Raw genomic sequence first — 25458 nt, forward strand, 5'->3', positions numbered from 1 at the left:
CAATTTTATTGTTACAGATGTATTATTTTTTAACCATAATACTTTGCATAGATGCATTTCTTGTGGCACATTGAATCATATACATACATGGAACAAAACTAAAGTTTAGCTTCTTTATTCTGTGGCAATTTTCTAAATGGCCTCTTTTCCAGATCTGAGGTACTAACGGCTAATATTGCCCTAACTTGGGCATTGCTGCTGTGCTGGTTTTTTTTTTAAATGCTTGCTTTAGTATTGTTATCTCCAAGCACTGGCCTACCTTGGTGATGAACAGATGAGCACAGTGGAAATACAACGAGCACAGACATTACTAATGTACTGCTTTACTGAGCTCGTGGAGGTTGAATCATGATTTACAAATACTTTGTGAAACCAAAATTAATTGCACTTTTAGGAAGAGTTTTCCTTATCCCAAAGATGAACTGTTTCAGACTGTTTTCTGTCTTAAAGAAACATGTGCAATCATTTGCATTTAGTATTTACTTATGTTTAATGAACTTTTTTATTCACAGCCCATAACATGCAATGGGGTGCTTGGCACTATCAGAGTGTGCTTTCACTTTTAGTTTAGATTTGTCATAATTTTCTGGAATGGTGTGCTTTGATGATTCCCAGCCAAAATATCCTCTACGCAAGTTGCATTAAATTTCTTAGAAAATCAGTCAGCAAATTGAATAGATTTCATAATAACAATTACAAAAGTTTACTAAAATATTGGTGAAAGAAATATAACCAAACTGCACTATAACCAAACTGCAGTTTGTCACCTAATCTCAATATCATTTAAATCTCCACCTCTTTCTAGCTGACTCATTACTGCTCAGCTAAACACTTTGGTCAGGAATTTGATATACCTCACATCTCGGGTTCAAAGGAAAGAACAAGTTGGACTACAAATCACCTTTTATGTCCAATCGCATCCTTATCATCAGTTCACTTCCTTGGGGTTTAACATACTTCAAAATTCTCCCTTCCCTACCAACATTACCAACTTTCAATCTATTTGCTGTTTGTTGGGCTTATCTTGTTCTTTGTCTTTCTATATCACTTTCATGACTTGTATGTGCAACTACACCCCCTCCTTTTGCGTCTTTTGTGGTCACACCATTTACATGCTTATGTAAAATGTTCACACACTGTGCCTAGCTGTACTATCACTGTGCTACAAAATACAGAAAAAGGCAACCTCTCTAAAAATTTGTTTTGGAAATGAGGTTGAAGTAGGGATAGTTGTAAAAAAGGGCATCTTAGTACAACATGGACCGTAGTGTATAACTAAAACAAAAAAGAATTAAATCTTTGACCACAATTTCTAAGGAAATAAATTGCATTGCCTTCAATACCAGTGAACAGCTTATTGCATGGCACAGTATGTAGTTAACATAAAATCAGCAATAATAAAAAAATCTATAAAAAGATTACAGGGGAAGATAAGTCAAACTGTTCACTATTAGTGTTTGACCCAGTAATTGATAGATATTTCAATGTAATTTGCCATTAGTCACTCAAATCACTTATTCTAATAATTTATTCAATAACAAGTATGGAATTTCAGTGAAAAATAAGATACTCAGTTTTAAGTTGAAGACATTTAACAAATAAATTAATGGTTTAATCTTCCAGAGTGACTGTTTCAGTGGAAGTGAGAGGATTTTTTCTGCTTTAAAAAAAAAAATTACTCATTTTCACTCAGAAATCTCCTTGAGGGACAAACTGATGCAGACTGCTTTAAACAGAATTTTACCATAATAAACTTGGTTAATATTGCTATTTGGAAAATAGGAAGACTTTAACCTGTAAATCTGAGAGCATGCAACCTCCTTTTAAAACCCCACATGATCTTTTGTGCGTTCAATGTGAGAAAAGAGGATATAGAACTGTACTGGATTTGTAAGGCAAGGTTTTGATGGCAGAGGAGCTGGAGACATGGCTTCTGTGAGAAGCTGCTAGCAGCTTTCCCCGTGCCTGGCAGAGCCAATCCCAGCCAGCTCCAAGACAGACCCACCACTGGCCAAGGCCGAGCCCATCAGTAACAGTGGTAGCACCTCTGAGATAACATATTTACAAAGGGAAAAAAACTGCTATGTAACAGAAGCCAGAAAAGATGGTTGAAAATATGTGAGAAAAACAGCTCTGTGGACACCAACGTCAGTGGACAAGGAGGGGAGGAGGTGTTCCAGGTGCCAGAGCAGAGATTCCTCTGCAGCCCATGGGGAAGACCACGGTGAAGCAGGATGTTCCCCTGCAGCCCGCAGAAGTCCACAGTGGAGCAGTTATCCACCTGCAGCCTGGGGAGGACCCCACACTGAAGGCTGTGACCCTGTGCGAAGCCCATGCTGGAGCAGGTTTGCTGGCAGGACTTGTGGACCCATAAGGGACGCCCGCTGGAGCAGTCTGTGCCTGAAGGACTGCACTCCATGGAAGGGACCCATGCTGGAGCAGTTCATGAAGAACTGCAGCCCATGGGAAAGAGTCATGTTGGAGAAGTTCATGGAGAACTGTCTCCCATGGGAGGGACCCCATGGTGGAGGAGGGGAAGAGTGTGAGGAGGAAGCAGCAGCAAAGACAGTGTGTGATGAACTGACTGAAAATCCCATTCCCCATCCCCCTGCACCACTCAGGGGAAGGTTGAGCCTGGGAAGAAGGGAGGAGTGAGATAAAGGTGTTTTAACAATTGGGTTTATTTCTTATTATCCTACTCTGATTTGGGTGTTAATAAATTAAATGAATTTCCCAGAGTAGAGTCTGTTTTGCCTGTGATGGTAATTGGTGATTGATCAACCTTGTCCTTATCTTGACCCACAAACATCTTTTCATATTTTTCTCCCTCTCCAGCTGATGAGTGGGAGTGATTGATAGGGCAGCTTTGGTGGGCACCTGGCATCCAGCTGGGGTCGATCTCCCAAAAAGCATAGAGAAAAATACCCTTTATAATGTATCAGATTCAAATGATAACCTGGTTTAAGTGGCTCAGAGTTGCACCATTCTAGAAGACTAGAATCAAGCTATGCATTTTTAATAACTTGTGCCCTCTGATGCTATCCTCTATATTTCAGCTTTTAAGCTTTATTTTTACACTTCTTGCCTCTCTCCCCCATGCCAAAGGAAGAAAAAAGTACCCTTAAGGTATATAAGAAACCACAAAAACATATGCAGTCTTGGCGTAATCTAAAAAAAATCTGTACATGGTTCCAGCAGAGCAGATCCCAACCCAAAACTTGACTAGGCTATATTTAACTTACCTAATGAAATATACTGTGGTTATATTATTTTTACTGAAATAGCTATGCACTGCTGAATTCCACTGCCTCTGGCAAATCCATTCTCCTTCATGTATAAAAGATATTGGTATAATTCTTCTAATGTCTATTTATTCCTAATTTACTAAGTTTAACACCTTCTTTCTAGTTCTAACCTAAAATAGACCATCCAGTCTAATTTTAAAATAAACTCCAACCAGATCAACTGATTCACTTATGTTATCTTTGAATCATCAGGAGCCTATTCCTGGCAATGTGGTTTGGTTAAATGTCAAAACCCCAATGTCAGTTAAAATAAAAATGTATGATTAAAGCAAAGATATAATTTTGAGGTTCAGACCACTTCGGGATTATCTCACACTTATGATATCTTGCTTGCACCCTCAGTGAAACAAAGGGAAGAGCTTTTGTATTTCATAGGACAGATAGATAGCATTGGGACTGGATACTGTCGCAGTGGAGTGACAGCACTTGCTCTGCAACTGCCAGGTTATAAAGATATTGCTTGTGTCCAGAATAAGAAATTCCAAAGTTATATGTAATTAGGAAGACTCAAACTGTACCCCATGTAGACCTGAAGACTTGTGTGGATATCAAGGAGTGTTCACTGAAATTTCCTAATTATATTGGAGTATGGATAAGGTAAGGAGAATGTCTCTTAATGCAGCGATTATTATCGCTGACTTCAGATGTGCCTAAACTGTTATGGTAAGAGCTGACCAGATCCAGGTTAGACTAGTGGTCAAAGAAGTTTGCAGTGCTCTTAAGTCATATCACTAAAGGGAAATATTTTGTAAAGTGACATTGCAATAGAAAGTATATGAAGAGTGTGCAATGGGAAGACAAGATCAGAGTCAGAGAATCCCTGCTCTTCAGAGGTATCACCGAGGTGTAGGATGCAGTAAAGTTCCTTATTCTTTGTTTTCTCGCTGTCCCTCCCACACTGCACAGGTTAAAATAGAGAAATGATAAGGCTGTTTGTACTTTTGCTTTTAGACAGGTAGGCAGAAAATGCTTTTCTTTAAAACAGAAATCATGAATCTAAGCTACAGAATCTAAGGACTTTTTTCTCATTTGTTGGATCAATAAGCATATACTAACCAGCAGGAGGCAAAAGATCACCTCCTTTCAGAAGGACTCGTCAGCTTAGACATCACTCTATTAATGTTGCTATACGGCTTTGAGATTGAAACTGTTGTCATGTCTAATCAGCTTGAAATGAAGGTAGGGGATTTGCACCAGTATACTTGCATATCCTAATATTAAACAGAGAAGTCTGAATCCAGACAGCCGTCTCTTGTGTAAGGAGGAGGAAAAATAAAGATATTCTTTGCTTTTCTTGGAAGCAAAATTATGCAAATAAAAGGTGCTAGGTCTTCTCTGTGTATAAGTTCTTACACTTAGATAAGAATTTTGCTCTGTAGTCTAGATGGGCTTACAGGTAGAGGCTGTCAATTTTTAATTTCAACTTCATGAATTTGGGATTTTATCATAATTTTTAAACAACTGGCTTCAAGCTCAGTTAGGTATTTCAGTTTTGTTTCCTCTACAGTTGAGTGTTACAGATTTCTCACTAAGAAAGCTTTGCTATGTATATTATTTTAATAACCCCCATTACTTGACTAAAAGCTTTATTTGAAAGTGTTGTGTGTTTTTAGACATCATGAAATCTAGAGGCAAATGGTCCTTTTCTGGATTGATTACAAACATTTTGTTATCTGAAAGGTCTTTCAACTTTTTGCTGGGAAGCTCTTGCTTTCTCATTATCTTCACTTGAAGGTTAAAACCAAAACCCATAGAGGTGAATACTTTCAAAAATAGACTCCTGCTCTTAAGCTTTGAAAGATATGTATTCCCAGGAATATTCCCAGGAAGAATATGTGTTCCCAGGAAGAAAGCACTGGAGAACTGTAAGCTTGTTATGGCAAAAGCATTATAAATGCTACTGACTGTTGCCCAGTCTCCCTTTAGTCTGGTTACTTCATGCAGTGAAGGTTGTCTTCTTTAAATATAGACAGACACAAACAAAATTGCCAAACTAGGTATGGTTTATGTACGCTCTGAATATGCTTTTGTCACTGTTCACTAAGTAACAGTAGCTGAGACCAGATGCTCAAAGAAAGAAGTGGCAAAGAACAGCTCATATGTTATTTCAGACTTAATTAGTTTACATATATCTACTTGTTAAAATCCTTTGGGCCTCATTGTTTATATCTAATTAAAGAAAAAGTAATTGACTGTGAGAATGAGGCTTTGGGAGGTGGTTTGTTTTAAAATCATAATTACTGCCGATACTGGCTTCATATTACTTAGATAAGATTAATTTGCTTTTCCTGAGGCCATTTACATTACCAGCTTAATTCTGATGCTAAGCTTCTCTCAAAACTTGTCTCTAGTTTGCAGAAATGTCCCAGTATGTTATTCAAATTCAACATGCTTCTTCATGTTTATGGTTATCTCATTATCAAATTTCATCTAGCTAAAGATGCCAGACGCAGATCACAAGTAACTTTCCTTGACTGTTTCAAATACTCTATTTACAATCTAGTCCATTCTGCTATGAATTATGATAGAAATAACCTCTTAAGATGTAATATTTGGGTGTAATTATGAGGGGTTTGACTTAAGTATGCCATTAGTGTACCAAGTTTTGTCAACTTAGCATTTTCACCCATGGAAAACTGTATTAATAGTGTATATTGGCCAGAATGTCAATACATAGACTTTTATTTACCTTAATATTCCCTATTATCTACAGTAACATTTTTCTCTAGTCAGTTCCTCATAGATCAAGTATAATTTAAAATTTATTTCATTTATACAGAAAAGTCCTAGATCAGGAATAACATAAAGCACTCTTAAAGGAATCAGAAGGGTTTGACCGGGAGACAAAAAGAATAAAATTTAAACAACAAGCTGTAAAATCAGAAGGGGTGTGTATAAAAAAAATTTTAAAAGCATAGGACATACACTCTCAGGGCTAGAGAATAATAACTGAGATGTGTAAGGAAAGCAGCTTTAGCAGAGATGCTATACTTCTACAGGCAACAAATCTCACTATCTTGCCAAACCATGGAAAACAAAAGGATTATTAGTAAATGGTTCTAAATGTTCTTATATTCTTTCTAACCAGATGTTTACCTGAAATCAAAGACTTTGATGTCCTACTTCTGATGGTTTTTTTTCTGCTTTTCAAAGGGATAGAATAAAATACATTTTTTTTCTCCTATTTTTTTCTCTATAACCTCCAGCAATTCATCCCAATGTATTCAGTGAAATTTTCATGGCAAACAATGTGCATCATTGCAGACTTGAAGGCTTGGGAAAGGTATTTTCTTTCTTTGTAAGTTAGTATGCTTTATTTTAAATAAAAACAGTTTCTTCATCATGGACCTTTTCCTCTCTTTCCCTGTCTCAGAGAGGATTATCAGGGGATGGTGTAGTAATTTCAAATCCTCACTTTGCCTACGTCTGGAAAAAAGAAAATACTTTTGCTTATATCATTTAGTAAAACTAATCCATTAGTCCATTCTGTTGTTTTCTTATCTTAAATGTAAAGGTTTGTGTTCAGCAAAGTTCAACTGGCTTAAGTCTTTACATTAGGGAAAGCCTATTTGAAATGTAATATCAGGTTTCCTGGACCACTTGATTTGCCTTAGGACAAAAAGTTTCTGCAGCCCAAACAATCTCTTAAAAGGTAGTGTTATCACGTGCTAAATAATGGATTACTTCAAATTTGACAGCAATATGAAAAACTATTATTTGGAATGCTCTGAGGTATGCCAAAGTGTCCTTTGTTTTCCTTTAGTTTTCCTAGTATAACACAGCTATTTGCAGAATTAACATTTCTAAAGTCAGAATTTTAAAGCATCCTGTCAGGCAGCATAAGAAAGGACATGAGTTCTCCACAAAAAGGTAGGATTTTTTTATGAGTTCATGACCCATCCATTTGTATAAATATCCTGCTTCCTTCTTGCTCAGTTACATCAGCTGCATTTACATCATCTCCCCATGTATCAGTTATTTCACTATTGTTGTTGGCATTCTCTGCCATCCCCTAATTTAGTATTTAACTTCCTAGCTCTAAATGTGGTACTTTCAGTAGTATCAGCAGAGCGAAAGCTAAGCCAAAACAAAACCAAAAAGAACCCTGCAAGATTCAATTAGTTTTCTCCCAGATGCTGCAGTTCATCTCACACACTGCAGCTCATTGAACATAACTGGCACTGTCTTGTTGAAGCCAAAGGTAAGATGCAGTTACGTGGAAACTGTATATTCTGCTACATAGGATTGTATAGGTCATTCTTATCCATATGTGTTCTTTCAGCACCTGAGGAAAATGTGAAAGAATGGACTGCACAGGCTACAACCTAGGATGAGAGAATGTAAAAAACCAGATTGTTTTTAAAAGAAAGGGGAGGGAAAAAATGAAGATCTAGTTTCAGTCTGTGGGAGCCAGGAACTATAGGCACCTCCCTTAAATAAAAGAAAGAAGTTGAAGTGATTGTCACTTCATTGATTGGAAACATGGCTAAAACACATTTCTGGCTCATACTGATTTCTTTATGAAGTACCATTTAAAGTGGTCTATAGGTGGTATGATGTCTGACTATGGAACAGCTGAAGAGATCTGCAAAGTTACATAGCTTTCTCCAGAAGATCACAAAATGAATGAGGTTTTTTTAGGTAAAATTCCAGGATTTTTGTGTGTGTTTTTGTGTATGCATGTGTACTTCAATGAAATATCAACAAAAAAATGAGCAGTTAACTCTTTAAAATTAAGGAGGGCAAGGATCTAAGGACCATTTGAAACTCCTAGTTGAAGTCTTCAAGAGTATTAAAGGAAACTAAAAAAGCCTTTTCAAATCTGGCTCATAATTCTTTGACTTTTGAAATATATCTAGCTAGTAGGTTTCTTTAAAAAGGGTTGGGGATCTTTTGCTCTTCTGGTGATTCTGGTGAGCCGAAAAATGCATCGCATGGTTTTATCACACAGCTCATGTCCCATCAAATGCTGTTGCTGAAAGTAAAATAAAATGTATTTAAAATAAAATCAGAAGTGTTTCATATCCCAGCTGACCTCTAGAAGGTATGACCATTGTCATGAAAAACTTTATTACAAATAAAGAATTTTTAAAAAAATTCAAATGCCCAAATTATGACCTTATGAGTAAGAATTTTATCTTCAAACCAATATTACATGGAGTTTATTTATTTGAATAAAAGCAAGCTTTGACAGTCTGGCAACTCATGAGCACCGGGGAGAGAGGAAGGCTTCCAGACTCCTCCAAAGCTAGGATGCCTATGTGTACTGGGAAGCTTGGTGAGGAGAATATATCCTCCTGAATATATCTCCATAATCTCACTTTGATGGTATCAAGTATGACTGTTTTGGATTGCTTAAAATAAGTTTCTGCCAATGTTCTGTTTGCAAATATCTCAAATCTAAGTAAGGTTTAAAGATGTGGGAGCATAAGTTTGTCCTGTATCCTGAAATCAGAGTCAGAATCCAAATGCCATGAATTAGGGAGCTTTTTTACCTAGCTCCAGTTAATCACAGGCAGCTGCTCATGTCTTGCTGGAATCTATATTATATACCACCCTTAAAGAGGACCTGTAAGAAAGCTGCCTTCCACTTACCTTCCATCTGCAGAACCATAATGCAGATACTGAAAGCTGTCTCCCATGAGACCTGTTGACATAATTGCAGCCACAACACATTCAAAATTCAGTAATAACTTTGGCTGTTTCTGTTTGGCCTGACATGAGGGCAAAGTATGATGCTATTTTCAGCAACAATACTTATGAATTAAGTGAGGGAAAAGAGCCTGGAGTCTATAAACCATGACACCACCAGCTAAAAGTCTGCAAGCAGAATGAGTCTAGGTGTTGGGGAGATCATAAGATCAGAAACAGAGAATTTCCAGCAGACTGCTAAGACCTGAGAATTCAAAGACTAAACAGAGCCTATGTGGCACATGGAGAGAGATTGCTATTCTGTTCCCACTACCTTGCCTAGGAAGGAAGGAATTGTTACTGGACAGCAACTAGGAACCATCATTGCTTTTAATCTTTTGATAATCGCCAGACAATAGCTGGCAAAAAAAAAAAAAAAAAATTAAAAAAAATCCTGCTTTATCAAATTGCCTAGACTGATAAAAGATGATTCTAACTCCAAGTACTAGACTGCAGGCCACTGTGCTTGCTAAATCTCGATGTTTGGCAGTGTTATGAGTAAAAAGCTCTAAAAACCATTGGTCTTTTAAAATTAAAATAAAGGTTTCTCTAAAGAAAGACCAGAGATGTACTGATGAATACTTTATTTTGATCCACAGTTCATAGAATCATAGAATCAGCCTGGAAAAAAAGAAGGCTGCATGGAGATCTCATAGCAGCCTTCCAGTATCTGAAGGGAGCCTACAAGGACGCTGAGGAGGGACACTTCATTAGGGACTATAGCGATAGGACAAGGGGTAATGGGTTCAAATTTAAAAAGGAGAAGTTTCGGTTAGATATAAGGAGGAAGTTCTTTACTGTGGGGGTGATGAGGCACTGGAATGGGTTACCCAAAGAAGCTGCGAATGCTCCATCCCTGGCAGTGTTCAAAGCCAGGTGGGACATGGTTGGGTGACACGACTGAGTGCGAGGTGTCCCTGCCCATGGCATTTTTTAATCATTGTATATTGTCTGAATAAGATCATATGTAAATATATTTCAGTTGTGCTATTTCTCCTCTGATTATTTAAAGTAAACATCAGCATCATGCTCTTGTCTCTAGTACTAGCTAGTGCTAACATGATTTTTTTTCCCCTTGCTCTGAAAAGAGGTTTTTCTTATAAGCAATTTTTTTTTTGCTTGCTTGAGGGAAGTCCTAGACTTCCCAGACATGCTTAAAACTGGCATTCATGATAAGGCAGGAAGTCAGTTTGATGATTTTTAGTGATTAATTTTCAACCTAACAAATCCAATTTCCTGTTTTCAGCAAGTTTGCATTTATTGATTGTTACTAGCTGAAAGATTGTAAACAAAGCAGGATTGGTTCAGGATTTTGTTTTCAAGTAACAGTGACAGAAATTTTGCTTTTTTGAATTATAGGCTTGAAAAAGTTCACTAACGTCTTGCCCAACTCCTACCTAAATTCCTGGTGCTAAGTATCTGCCCTTGTCTACCCAATTTTATAGTAAGAACATATCCAATGTGAAGCTTATTCTTATTTTTTTATAATAGTGCTTAGGATCACTGGTAATGGAATAAAACCTCATTGCATTAATGTTTAGACAAACAGAAATAAAGTAGTTTTTTCTATCTCTTAGGAATATTATACCTCTCTATGTGTGCCTTTATATTCAACCCTAGTTGAATTTATGGTCTTTCCTAGTTTAAATAAAGAATTCCTCAGCCTGGAAAAGGACAGTTAAGCAGGGGATAAGTATCTATAAAATTATGAATAGTATAACATGTACAGATCAACACCTTACTGCCTCTTTGAATGAAAGAACTAGTGAATAATGAAAGTAAAAATTGACAGTATGAAAGTGGGAAAATGAAGTTGTGTGATGTACCTAATTAGTCCTTGACCGCTACAAGAATTTATAGATGATAACAACTTCAAAATCATCTGGACATATTTTCAAGGCAAACCCCCAAACATTTAGGGTTATTAAACCCTATTAAAATGTTGATTAACTGTGGGGGCTGTGACACCCCCCCTATCTTGTGGAATTCTCAACTCACCAAATACTGTGGGGGCACTGAAGAAAATGCTGCTACTTTTCTCTGGGCATCTGTTATCATCCATTCTTGTTTGGAAACAGTACAGTTGGCTGGATGGACCTTTTTGTTCTGACCTGGAATAGCTGTACTTTTATCTTAGTTTCCATTTATATTATGCTATACCATCACATACTAACAGTGAAATACAACCAAATATTTATTTAGCATCATGCATAGATGATCTGTCTCTAGAAATCTATGAGTAGATGAGGCATAGTCTATTGATGTAGATCTATGGATACACTGAGAAACCTCTAGTTTCTAACTGTCCAGAAGATCATGAGAAAAAGGAATATCTGCTCTCCTGTGCAGTTCCCACACCCATATTGCAACTATGCCCATACAGTCAAGCATTTGACTTAAACTACAGTACTAAAGGATTCCTTTTCCTTCTTCATATTAGATTAATCTCACTAAAATACAGCCATATTAATATAAACATCAGACTAGGCTTTAAGAGGCACAATATATCTCTGATAGTACTATGGTTATCCTAGGTTTCTCTTAAAGATCTAGAGGAGAAATAACTTAGGAGGAAGTCATGTCTATGGTGACGGTTGTCCTTTCAGTGTATACAGTCTACTGTAGCTATCTTGGAAATATTTATGTGTGGGTTGGTGATAAACAGCTTTGGTTGCCTGCATGTGTATTTTCTGAAGACCTCAGAAGTTTATGAGGTGTTGTTATCATAAAGATAATTACAATACTGTATTTTCTTTTACAGGCTTGTTTTAAGCGGTATTAGACCACAATACATTCTATAGTGGAAATAGAAGGTAAGCCTCATTCAATTAGGTAAGAAATGATCCTTATTTTAAAGCAAATCTTTTCAATTTTACCTCTACAAAGAGTCCATGTAACTTTCTGTGTAGAGGGCCTTAGCACTCAGCTATTTTGCATAGTCAATACAATACATACCTATAAATGCACTATATCACATGAAATCTTTAGAATAATGAACTACTCTAGGTCTGTGATTTATGAAATTGGAATAGTTTGCTCTGGTACTAAGAGACTGTATTTATTGAAATCCAGCCATGTGTTTCAAATAACCTTATTACGGTAACTAGGCTGTTTGTCATGGCACCTATCTAGCCTTGGATATTTGTAAGTGTCATAAGTCTTTTCCAACAGCTAGACTGAAGTAATTTAAATCAGAGAGCTTTGTCCCTTCTGCAATCTAAAATGCTTTATTATGGAGGAAAAGAAAGATCAGGGAGTAGTGATTCTAATATCCTGTCAAAATTCTGTGTTTCCACATGCATTTAATATATTTTTTCTCAAAAATACAAATTAAATTGGCACAGAATTTAGTGGCAACCCTTTTAAATTCATGCACAGCAATGTTAGTGAGCTTCTGGTGGCTTTTGGTTTGCAGAAATGTGGTGATTTTCCAGATATGACTGCATTTCTTCCACTTATTTGCAGTAATATTGCCTCATAGAATGACAAAGATCATTAATCACCTGGGAAAACTAAAGCCAAAAGGAAAAGTGTCTGTGTGTTTGCCTGCATGTTATGCTCTGAGAACAATGTCAGTTACATGTACATCAATATATCTGTCCACATACAGCAAAATAGTCATAAATTCTCAACCAAGAATAATAATGTTCCAAACAGGAAGGAAATATGAAATTCCAGGAGAAAGAATTTTTTCCCATAGACCTGTATCTATTTTTGACACTGAGTAAATTTATTTATGCCCCTTTGGGCCATGCTACTCCTGCATTAGGATCTTACAAAATCCTTGCCATTTGTGTTGTATTATCTTAGCATTTGATGTAGCTAATATAAAAAGCCTGTAATGATTTACTGCTTTGGAATATTCTGTTCAGCCAAAATATGGAGCAGAGATAGCCAGACAGACAAGAGGTGAATTTGAGCTCTCCCTTTGTGCCTTCAACAGTCCTATTTCAAAAGCTGTTTTAACTTTTCCCATATTTGAAGAAAGTCTTTCTGAAATTCTTGTTATGGTCCAAATAAAGAGATATCCCTAGTGTATGTAATTTTTGGCAGAATATTCTACTTTTATGTTATAGAAATCAGATTGGAGATTGAGTTTTTTAATTTGGGTGTTTTGGGTTTTGGGTTTGATTTTTTTTAACTACTTTGGAGTTTTGAGAAGGAGCTAAGTGATTTAAGAGCAAAGGATAAAACTTTGAACTCTAAAAAATCCAATAAAAGTCCCAGACTAGATTTAATTTTATCTCTTACTCATGCTTGACAAGTATATTTAAGTCAAAGAAGGGACTTCATAGAGATATAAGAAAAAGTGTGAACTATACTACTGATTCTCTAAATGACCGAAGCAAACTATTATTTGACTCTGGCTGGGAAATAAGTATATTCAGATAATGTAGATATTACTTTTCAAAGAGGAGACTCATTTTATCTTTGAATTTTTAAGCTAAATCCACCAATCCAACCCAGACTTCTACCATTCAGATTAATTTGGCCATAAAACTCTTTCAGAATTAGACTGGTGGTACATAAATTTTATTCTAGAATAAACCTTGGCAGAATTAGGTTTGGCACCATCAGGCAATCTTTGTCCTGATCATGCTGGAGGAAAATGACATATATGCAATATAAGCTCAGAACTGATTAACTGCAAGTTAAATGCATGTGTCAGCTAGTGACATCTCTTAACTTGAAAAGATGTGCAGCTGGCAGCACAAGCCCTATACATGAGCTAAATTTTGTTAATGCTAATGGCATTCTTGGATGGGTATGACTATGAATTATAAAATCCCGAATGCTTTTGCTTTAACCAAAACTAGCAATATCATGGGTATCAGCCAGATAGATACTCTGCCTATTCTGAAGAACAGTCTGCAGACATAGAGATATATATATGTATATGAATGTATGTATGCATGCATTCTTGCATTTATAGAAAAACAAATGTTTATATTTAGCATGGGAAAAGGAAATGGAACTATGTATGAATTACCAAATGTGTAATAAAGTGTACCAGAATATGTACTGCAGAAGAGAGAGTTACAGTTAACAGCTTAGTGTAAATAAAAGCTGCTGAGTAAACTAGACTTCACGATACTGATGTCTTAACAACTATGTACTTAGCACTTTCCTCTTTGCTGTATTATGTGAATAAATGAAATTGACATTATGATTTTAGTGTGAAGTATAACTACTGGCTTCAGGGTCTAGGTTGCCTAGACCATAAAAACCAGACTTGCAGAAATCTGATGGAAGGTACAGCAATATTCAGTAAGAGGGCAGAAAATAGTAGAGGATTGGTATGATGATCCCTCCCATAGCATGTGCATACATACTAATGTAAAGTGTGTGCACTTAGCATACATAATTCACTTCAGGGCTTATAGAATCAAGCAACATGGAAGAAATCTCTAGAGACTACAGTCTAACCTCCTACTCAAAGTAGAGTCAGTTGAAAGAGGTTGCTCATGGTCTTGCCCAGTTGAGTTTTGAATATCTCCAAAGATGGAGATTTGAATTCTTCCAAAGGTTGACTACCTTTTGGAGGAAAGAAGGAAATTCTAATATCTGCTCAGATTTTCCCTCTTTCAACTTCTGTCTTTTGCTTCTCATGTTATCGCTGTTCACCTGTGAAAAAAGTTTGGCATTGCCTTCACACTCTTCCATTGCATAGCTGTAGACATCAGTAAGATCTCACCTGAACCTTCTACTCTTAATTTTGAACAAAAACCATTCCCTTGGCCTTCCCTTGTATGTCATGAGCTTCAGGTCCCTGACCAAGTCCTGTATATTATCTGCTTTTCAAGACTTTGTATATCTTGTATGGTTTGGGAATGTTTTCTGGCCCCAAAGTCTGGATATGTGCCCTAGCACCAACATTGTAAAACATGAAGACAAGGCACGGGCATAAACTTACCTCTCCCACCCTCCTTCTGCAGTATAGAACCTGGGTATACAAGTCAGAAGTGAGTTTTGGCAAGGTCGTATTTCAGGTGTCATGATGGAAAACAGCTGCACCACAACCTAGAAGTCTTGGCTCAATTAATTTTTTTATGTAGCCTATTTATTTTGTCAAGGCAACTTCTGAAGTTTAACTTTTCTTAACTGTACTATTTCCTATTTGCATAACACATATGCCCAAAGGACACATTTAATTTAAGAATGTGAAATGTTTTTTAGGCATGAACATTTTTTCGGCATGAACATCAATGGTGTTTCATGACTGGCACTGAGAACCTGAAGGACTATTGATTAAGAACTTCAAGATTTACTCAAAGCATACTGCACTACAATTTACCTATGAACAGCTCATACTTCTGTACCTGATGGAATCACGTTGAAGATTTTTACACATCTGATATGCACTTGGGTATTTTGCAGAACAGATACTAAACTGTCAGGTGGAATTTACATTTTGTCATTTTGCTCCATATCATAGAATCTTAGAATCATAGAATCATAGAATCATAGAATCATATCATGCTTATTTGTCTTAAGAAATAATCAAGCTGCATGAAATCCTTTTGAAAGCAAATTCTTCTGCCCTAGAAAAAATGATGACAGGTATCATCTGTCAGGGAGAGGCTTTAAAATGCTTTCTGGTACTTTTCAAACTTATGTCACTTTTCACTGAGGGTTGTTTCTTTTTTAATAAAGAAAAGCTACTCCATTTGCCTCAGTGGTAGATAACATAAAGCTAATATGCACAGATCCTTAGGACAAGGAGAGAAATTAAATGTTTTCTATCATTACTATTTTGAGTACTATAGTTAAAAAAATGTTTATATATATAAACATATATAATATACATATATATGTCCGTTCTGTCAAAGAATATTTATATTTATGTGTGTATGTTTGTGCATGGATTACTCCCATTCTTCTCCCCTCATATGCATAAAATTAAGTTTTACCATTTTGACATTTTTCCCGGAGAAGCAGGACCCATCACTCACTAAGCATCCAGGAAATCATGAAAAGTTGGCATTAACTGAATCATAGCATTCCTTTTCCTCATATAACTGCCAATAAAGCCATTGGCAAGTTAACAAACATCTGAAGGTGAGCTCAAGATTCATAAAAATACCCATGACATTCAGATGAAGTAAATTAATAGAATTTGTTAGAAAAAATTCCAGATGTATTTTATATCATACAGCCATAGAAAGGGAAACAGTGATAGGAGGCCTCCTAATGTAATATGGAATTAAACAGAAATACCTTTGTACAACTAACAATGTAATCATATAGGTGAATCTAACTGTCCATGTCTTTTAAGAATTATCACAATATCACTTCCTGTAAAAAATTATTTTGGCACCATTCTGTCAAATGTGAAACTGATCTGGGTCCAAATTTACCGTCACTTGCAGTTTGGATTACTTCTTCATAGTACTGGGCCATACTTTATTTTCTTTCACTGTAAATTCTTCCCTGGTATATTTGCTTTAAATGTCTTTATTTCTGGTTATATGCTGAATAAAGTCACTGAAGATGGGTAGCTCATACATGGGCAACCACCAACCAAATGGTAAAGAAAAAATGATGTGCCATAGATACAAAGCTAATTCTTCAAATTCCTACAATATTCAAATGCCTGCTTTAGGATCCTTGCAATAACATAAAAGCAGAATTGTTCAGGGAATGATTCTTATATAGTAAGAAGTATACCACAGTGAAGCTATCCAGAAAAATCTCCTTATCCTCAGAGTAGGATACACAAAGGTATGTGTTTATTTGAAATTCCAAATTATGTTACTTGTCATGTCTCTTCTTTTTTCCTAACACACAGAAGATATAATATAATACAGATTTATATTTCCTCTGGGGGACATCAGATATATCTTTTTAAATTATATATGGCTATTCATTCCCACCTGGCTTATTTTCTTTTCAAGCTAACTTAGACTATTCTATTGCTGCCAAGTTCCAGAGGTGTGACTGTGTGTTTCTCTCAAAAGGCTGTTTCTATGTCCTACCTAAATAACATGCAGTAACCTTGGCCCAAAGTCTTCCCACCATATGATACATAACATACCTAATATCTCAATATTAAATATCTAGTCCTAAATTTGACACATAGTTGCCCCAGGTTCTGTTCAATGAGGACAGAGGCACATTCAGAGCATGATTGAGATCTAATATGCAGTAAACTGCCATCTGAAATTGCTCATTTCTTTCCATTAACAATGCAGACAGCCTACAGCAATCATGCTCTTAGTTTAGTCATGTACATTAAAGCAGCTAAGTAGAATGAATCTGGTCCATGCTGTCTGTGTGCATGTAGCCCTGGAGTCACTGTCACTTGTTCACAGTTCCCTACATATATCATCACTTCATACACACTTCATTGATGTTGTTCTATTCACCAGGGGACATTTGCGATTTCACGGTTTAAATTAGAAATCCATGTTAAAAAAGAGAAAGAATATCGTTCACTTATGAACATGGGACTTGTAAGCACACAAATTCATAGCAAATAACTCTAATATAAATAAAGAACAAGCATACCACTGTATGATTACACTTATGGGTACAACAAAAGAAAACAAATGTAACTACATTATGTTGTGCTCAAAGGACATTCACACTTGAATGGAATTTTTTTATCTTATTAGAGAATAACATAACACTATGCTAGCTAACATAAACTCTACTCTTTTTACAGCTGATCAAATAAAAGCAAAAACCAAACCCCAGCATTTGTGTAGTACGTACTTGCAGCTTCATAGTCTATGGACTAAAACATTTACTGTTGGTTTAAAACACATGTAAGCCATGGAGAGATGATACAAGGTCGAAATAGGACAAAATATAGGTTACATGCCTCTCTGTTTATCACAATATGCCATAACAGAAGTTAGTTATTAGTAATGCTTGTTTTGAGTTTGTATTGATCAATCCATATGTCAATGAGATGTATAAAACTATCATCAATGTGTTTATAAGGCTGTATAGATGCATGCAAAGGGAATACCTGCTTCTGCTTGTCTGGTGTCTCTCTTAATGTGCCAATGGATTAATCAGTCAGTTCTGCGTATAGTAACAGCCTTATTGCAATTATTCTAAGTGTCATTTTAGGGTAGGATAAAAGATCTCATAGTATCTGTGAGAAATCAAGCCAAGCAGCATTTCTGATTGTCATGAAAGTGTATGACTGTCAGAGAAAGTACGTTGATATTCTGCCATGGATTCCTCCTGTGTGTTAACAATGTTTAGTTATATATTCCACAGACCTGGTTATGTATGAGATTTTGTTTGACTCTTCATTCAGTCACATAATATTTGGAAGACTTTTTTCTGGGTACTGCTTGGGATTTCAGTGTAAAGAATTGAAGTATCCATACACTTACATATTGATATCCATATACTGATACATTACTGCATCGGTGATCAACAATTAAATCATATCTTTTATAATTCAGATGATGCAAACATTTATATGATAAAGTATCACATTACTTTATCAAGTAATTGATAAACATTAATAGGGGTTTAACTATACAGATTAATCTTTGAAATCCTCTTTTGGGAAATAGGTAATTACAGTGTCTCTTCTTGGCCAGTCTGGTCTGATTTAGTAGCCCCTTAAGTTTGTAATAAACTAGCTAGTGAGGGTGTTTTCAATCCTAATCATGATGAGTGAGAGTTCCAAGTCCTAAAAGACCCTCTGTGGACACAACTGACAACTGTGATAATTTGGCTTCCCTTTAGAGATGTGCTCTTTCCCAGCTCTCCCTTTACCCCAAACACAAACACATTACAACTCCCTTTCATTCCCAAGTCCCTGCAATCCAGATTCCAGCTACTTTGAGTATACAGTATTCTTGGCTGATTTGTCCCCTTCTCTTCCAACACTTGCACCTCAAATCCTTACACCTCAAGTTCCTTACACTCCAGCTGTAGCTGCTGATAGACACTGTACCTTCATTGTCTCCTGTTATTTTTTAATCAGGTGCCTGTATCCATAGCCAGTGATCCCTAAACCCCCTACAGTTCCTGTGCCTTTACCTCACTATTCAAATATCTTCACATACTGAGAATACTAAGGTCTGCTCAGCAAACCTGACCTTCAAGCGCATCCACAACAACCTACTCCACATAAATTAACTTGACTTATTACTGTATTACTGTATACTGAGAGAAGGGGTAGTCAGAAGGATAAGAACCTTACATAGCTGACAGCCACAATATACAATCTATGAACTGCAGGCAAACTTTGGCCCCATTCACTTCCTATCCCCTCACTCCTTTTCTTTGGCTCATAATAAATGTTTCATTCTTTATGTGGCTTCCCAGGAGGGGAATAGAGAGACAAAAGCTGGTTGGAGTTCTTTTTATACTGCTTTCTTTACTTTCTTCCACTCAGAAATAGATTCCTGATCCTCTTCAAGTCTTCTTTTCCATTACTCTCTCTTTTAGAGGTGGTATGAACTCACCTTTGGACTTTGGTGAGACACTGGAAGAGGTTGCCCAGAGAAGTTGTGGCTGCCCCACCCCTGGAAGTTTTCAGCACCAGGTTGGATGCGGCTTTGAGCATCCTGATCTAGTGGAAGGTGTCCCTGCCCACAGCAGTGGGGTTAGAACTAGACGATCTTGAAGGTACCTTCCAACCCAAACCATTCTATGATTCTATGATTCTGTGATGCTATAATATCTATGTGTTCTTAGGAAAAACATTTCACATACTTTTTTGTCTGTGTTCCTTCCCCATGCTTTAGGCTGTGTTCCTTCCCCATGCTTTAGCACATTAGACAGACGATTTCCTTTAGAAAGACTAAATTCTCTGTTTTTAAAACAGTACGCCTCTGGTCTCATACCAGGAGTTAAGTGAAATACAAATATTGATCAATCATACTGTCACACTATTTTCAAATGAAGTAATCACAAATGAACAAGAAAAGCATTGATTGCTGCTTTCTCACTTTATTCTTAGGGATTATATGAACACAAAAAAAAAATTGCTTTGCTTTAACCAGAATAATCAGGGTAAAAGATCCTTCAGAAGCTTTCAGCAAATCCACTTCCCTTCCTTTCTGTGGATGCCTTGGTCCCTCACATCCTTTTGTTACTACTAGAAAACTGTGAAGGTCAGCTTCTTACTTTACCGAAGATGACAAAGGGAAGTGTCCCTTTTATACTTATGGAGGTGAGTAGATAGCAGCATCATTTGTGGCTACTGTAGCTTAAAAATTCCTGGGGAGACATATCAAGAGGACAAAGTCAGTTAGAGTGCTATCAGCAGTAGGTCCAAAAAGCAGCAGGAGGTTTCCTGTGCACGAGAGCTCACATTGGTAACTAGCTATCTAATGAAGCAGCTGAGAACGCTAGTTATTTTTTGTCCTTCCGGGAATTTTCTACTTTCTAACTCTATTCAGGTGTCAAGCTAAGATGAAGGAGAGATTACAGTGGCTGAATTGATGTAGGGTTGGAAAGGATATAAAAAGAAAACAAAATTATATTTCAACAGAGTACAAATTCTGATTTTGCTTGCCCTTATTTAATTTAATATACACACACAGATATTTTTTATTTCATTAAGTGGAATATTATAGGTGTTGCAGGATCTTGCCTGTATTTCTTAGGATCTGTTATCTTGAAAGTTGTACTCAACATTCTCCACAAAGAAAAACATTATTCCTTCCAGAATGCTGGAAACTAGTACTCATCTTATTGCTTGCTTCTGATAACAGTAATATGATGATGTAGTATTTCTTAATGAAGTCCTTATGTGCCTACGTACTACAACTGTGAGTGTGTGTGTGTGCATGTGCACTTATAGGAAGAAAAAAAGCACATTCGAACTACACGTATTTGAATGACCTTGTAGGAACAGTAAAGCTATATTTTTCCTTTTCAGTTTACTGCATGGAAATTGGTAACTCCTATGGCATTATCCATTTCCCTTACTGTGTGCATTGAATCAGACAAGAATGCTGCTCTTCTCAGCCCAATGCATCAGAAAATTCAATTGCCATTAATACCTTGGTGTGCAGCAGTTTTGTTACTTGTCTTTCACCAAATTGCACCAACACCTTGTATGAGACCCTCTCAGTGCATCTGGAGCAAGCCTGCACTATCATACAGATAAATGTCACTCAATTAGTTTGATTATTTGCTGAAATAATGTATATGAATATATGGTATCAGCCTTTCCAGGTGAAAACAGCAAAGTAGGAGGTGAATCCTGATAAATACTTACCTAGAACACTTGAGCAACAATGAGGAAAGGCATTATGGTGCCTTGATTTTGCATTGCTGTACAGCCCAAGTAGATTTTTGAGCAGCACGGCTAAGTCTGGAAGGAGGAAAATAGATACTGGCTGCCTTTAGAGACTGTTTCCTTACAAAAGCAGTTGTTTTTGTAATCAGGTAAATCCAAACTCCAAAGTTTCATATAACTGGGGGAAAATATGTCTAATTTTCATGTAGGAAAATTGGTGCATAGAAATCTTGTTATCTTACTAATCATTTTACCTTATTCTTTGCTTCCAGTGTTTTAAGGAAATCAGTCACTTCCTTAACAAATGTTATTTGAGTTGATTACATTTTCTGCCTATATATGAAGTCCTGAAAGGGAAAAGAGTAGCTCCAGTACCTCCAGTCCAGGTCTCTGTATATTAATGCTACTGCACCACATGTGTTAAACAAAGTCTCACCTACAGGAGAACTCCATCCTAGACCAGACGTGGTCTCTAAATGTAACTGTGATGGGGCAGTGGTTGATATGAAAGGTCTAGGTCTAGGTCCCATAATTCTAAGAATCATAATGTCTATTACCATATTTGAAGCTGTGTTAAATCACATCAATTGAGACTTTAGACTCTCTAGATGAACAAAGTTTGCATAAAATAGTCTTACAGAACAGGAAACTCCTATACAAATACATGCAATTTGAAAGGAGTTATATGATATTTGATCTCTTTTTAACACAGTCTTTTTGACTGCCTCCTTCCCCCATCAATTTGTTTCCTATCTTTTTAAGGCATCTTTATTATTAGCTTTCTTTTTCATTATTAGCCTTCATCTTTTCCTAGCACAATATGATCTTTTCCAGGTTCAAGATCTGGCTGAGCCAGCTGCTCTAAGTATGCAGAGCAAAGTGTGGTGGTTTCCCTAGCAATAGAAAACACTTTAAACCTCAGAGTGCAAACATTCACTCACACACAATACGTTTTCCTTCAGTGTAGTGGCTGGTACATACTGTTGCCTCCTGCAGGGAATCAGGCATTTGATTCTGCAGTGAATTGCACAGATAAAATTGAAGAGAACGAGTAAAATTCTCCACATTGTGTATAAATATACAGGCAAGTTCAATGCTATTCAGACTATTTGGGGCCAACTCAGAATGCTGTCATTACTCAGAAAATTTGTTATGGAAACATGGTGGGGTACCTCTCCTGGTTAAAATGTTGCACTGGATCTCCAGGCTTTTTAGGAGAGCTAGGGTGGGAAGGCAAGGAGGAGGGGCTACGCTCTATGTAAACGGGTAACTTAAATGCATGGAGCTTTGTCCTAGGGCAGGAAATGAAGCAATGGAGAGCTCGTGGGTGCAGATTAGAGCATAAACCAGCACAGATGATGTTGTAGTAGGTGTATCTACCCACATCCTGATCAAAAAGAGGAAGCAGAACAAGCAAGATTTCTGGAAGGTACTGAAGACAATTTTATGTTGTGTGTGATGGATAAACCAACTAGGGGAATCTACCCACAAACAAGAAAGAGCATCTGGATGATGGCCGATGTTAGTCAAGGGCAGCCTTACCTGCAATAACAGTGAGACTGTGGTGTTTAAGATCCAGAGAAGAATAAGCAAGATAAACAGCAGAATTACCACCCTCAGATTTAGAAAGAATAAATTTTTTTCTTGATTAGGAACCTGGTTGACAGGGTCCTGGGGGAAAATGCTCTGGAATGCAAAGGGGCCCAGGAAAGCTGGCTAATCTTCAAGGACATCATGGAGTGTGACTTGACATAGTCATGAGAAACGTGATCTAACTAGACCTGGTTTGAGTAGGGGTTTGGATTAGATGACATCTGAAGGTCTCTTCCAATCTGAATAATGATTCTATAATTCTGTGTAACATGACAATACAATTGCTCCCAATTTATCGCCAGGACTTACACCTCACAATGTACTTTATCTGATACGAAAACATAGAAGATGTTTTCATCATATCATAGAACACCATTTCATAGAACATCATTTCTAGAGCACGAGAGAAAGCATTATCTGGAGCACTGGAACCTTGTGGTCTCACCTTCCATACAATCGGTCTAGCTGTACTTGATGACTGCTGCAGACAGGCACCCACAGAAACCCAGACTCCTATCACATTGCCAAAAGCATTCTTGCATTTCGGTAAGCCCATCCAGGAGGGGGAAGGCAGTGAATGATACTCCCATTTATCACTAGGAAAACATTATATCTTCCGGAATCACACAACAAAATGTCAGCCTTCTGGAAGTGGCTTGCCTCCAACTTATGCCAATGTAAATAATTATTTGAATTTTCCAGCACACTGATAATTTAATAAAAAAAACCTTGTAGCGTAGATTTGTCCCACACAGTCTTTCGCATTTATTTGAGGTACCCAAGTCAGAAGCATAATCATCAAAGATTTTCTTAATGCAGAAACACAGACTAAAATTGGAAAGGCCCTATGGACATGCCAGTCTCTTTCTGCTACGCATAAAGGAGCTTATGGAGACTAACCTCTCCTAGTTTATATGCCTAAATGAAGCACGTCTCAGTAGATCACATCGCTGTTGCTCTCTGATCTCTTTCTTCTCTAGGGGAAGGAGTTCCACAAGCACATTCTAACCTTACATTTAAAGGCCATATATTGTTAATTTACAGTTCTTTCTATAAATTCTTGTCTCTGTCTCTCCCTCCTTCTTTCCTTCCTTCCTTCCTGTCTGTCATGGTCCTTCCTTCCTTCCTTCCTTCCTTCCTTCCTTCCTTCCTTCCTTCCTTCCTTCCTTCCTTCCTTCCTTCCTTCCTGTCTGTCTGTCTCTGTCTGTCTGTCATGGTTTAAGCCGAGCCGATAACTAAGAACCACGCAGCCGCTCACTCACTCTCCCACTTCTTCCTCCCCCTGCTCCTGGGGGGATGGGGAGGAGAATCTAAAGAATGTAACTCCCACAGGTTGAGATGAGAACAGTCCAGTAACTAAAGTATAATACAAAACCACTACTGCTACCACCAATAATAGTGATGATAAGGGAAATAACAAGGGGAGAGGATACAACTGCTCACCACCCGCTGACTGACACGCAGCCCAACCTGAGCAGCGATCTGGGCCTTCCGTGTAACTCCCCCCCAGTTTATATACTGGGCATGATGTGCTGTGGTATGGAATACCCCTTTGGCTAGTTTGGGTCAGGCATCCTGTCTCTGCTTCCTCCCACCTTCCCCTCCTCCCTGGCAGAGCATGAGACTGAGAAAGTCTTTGATCGGAGTAAACATTACTTAGCAACAACTAAAAACATCGGTGTTGTCAGCGTTGTTCCCTGGCTGAAAGTCAAAAACACAGCACTGCACCAGCTACTGAGAAGGAGAAAAATGACTGCTACTGCTGAACCCAGGACACTTCCTTCCTTTCTTCCTCCCTGTTTCCCCTTCTCTGGAAAGAACTGATTCATTGTTTTTGTTTTTAAATTAAACAATTAGTTGCTTATCTCCTGCAGATTATACAGCATTATCAATCTTAAACAAAGCTGCCAATTAAGATTTACACGTTTACAAGGATTTCAGCCATGCATCTCTCTCAGGTGCATTCTGTTAGTAAGAGTCTCTAATTAGCATTTAGTGTTTTGTGAACCTAAGCTTTCAGTTCCTGTCTATCTCTGTGTTCTGCTTGGAAAGCTGAAGTGATAATCTCCCTTGTTCAGAGAAGCTGAATCTTCAGCTGGTTTTGGTGAAGGTTTCCAGGCTCTGTGTAGATTTCCAGCATGTCCCAGAAGCTTCAGTACATCTTTTCCAGCTACAAAGAATTTGATGATTGTAGTTTACATCTATGTGTGTATGGGGAATGTGGCTACATAAATACTCCAAGATGAGCTAGGATAAAGTTTAAATTTAGAGTTCAGCATCACCTTGCAAGCACTGCACTTACTAGCATGCGATCATGCAAGTAGCTTATCTTTTAGGTAAAGTAGGTTGTTACTGAGTATCTGTACATCCTGTCTATCATGACAGATTTTATACAGCATTATAGATAATCTAATCTACAGCTTTAAACCAAGCCACTGTTTTATAGTCAGCTCTTAGAAGCAGTTTCCTAGAAGATTAAATCTCTCATATAATGCAAGTTTCTCCTACAAGTCATGATGTTTTTTTGTTGTATCATGTGTCTTTCTAGTTCACATTGCTTTCTAAAGATGTTTTTCTCATTAACCTCCCTAATCCTGCCAGAAAGACTCTTCTCTGCCACTCCTATGAATTTCTCTAGGGTTTCCCCCA

Source organism: Strigops habroptila, chromosome 4 (genome assembly GCF_004027225.2).
Source record: "Strigops habroptila isolate Jane chromosome 4, bStrHab1.2.pri, whole genome shotgun sequence".
In the NCBI taxonomy this organism is placed as follows: Eukaryota; Metazoa; Chordata; class Aves; order Psittaciformes; family Psittacidae; genus Strigops; species Strigops habroptila.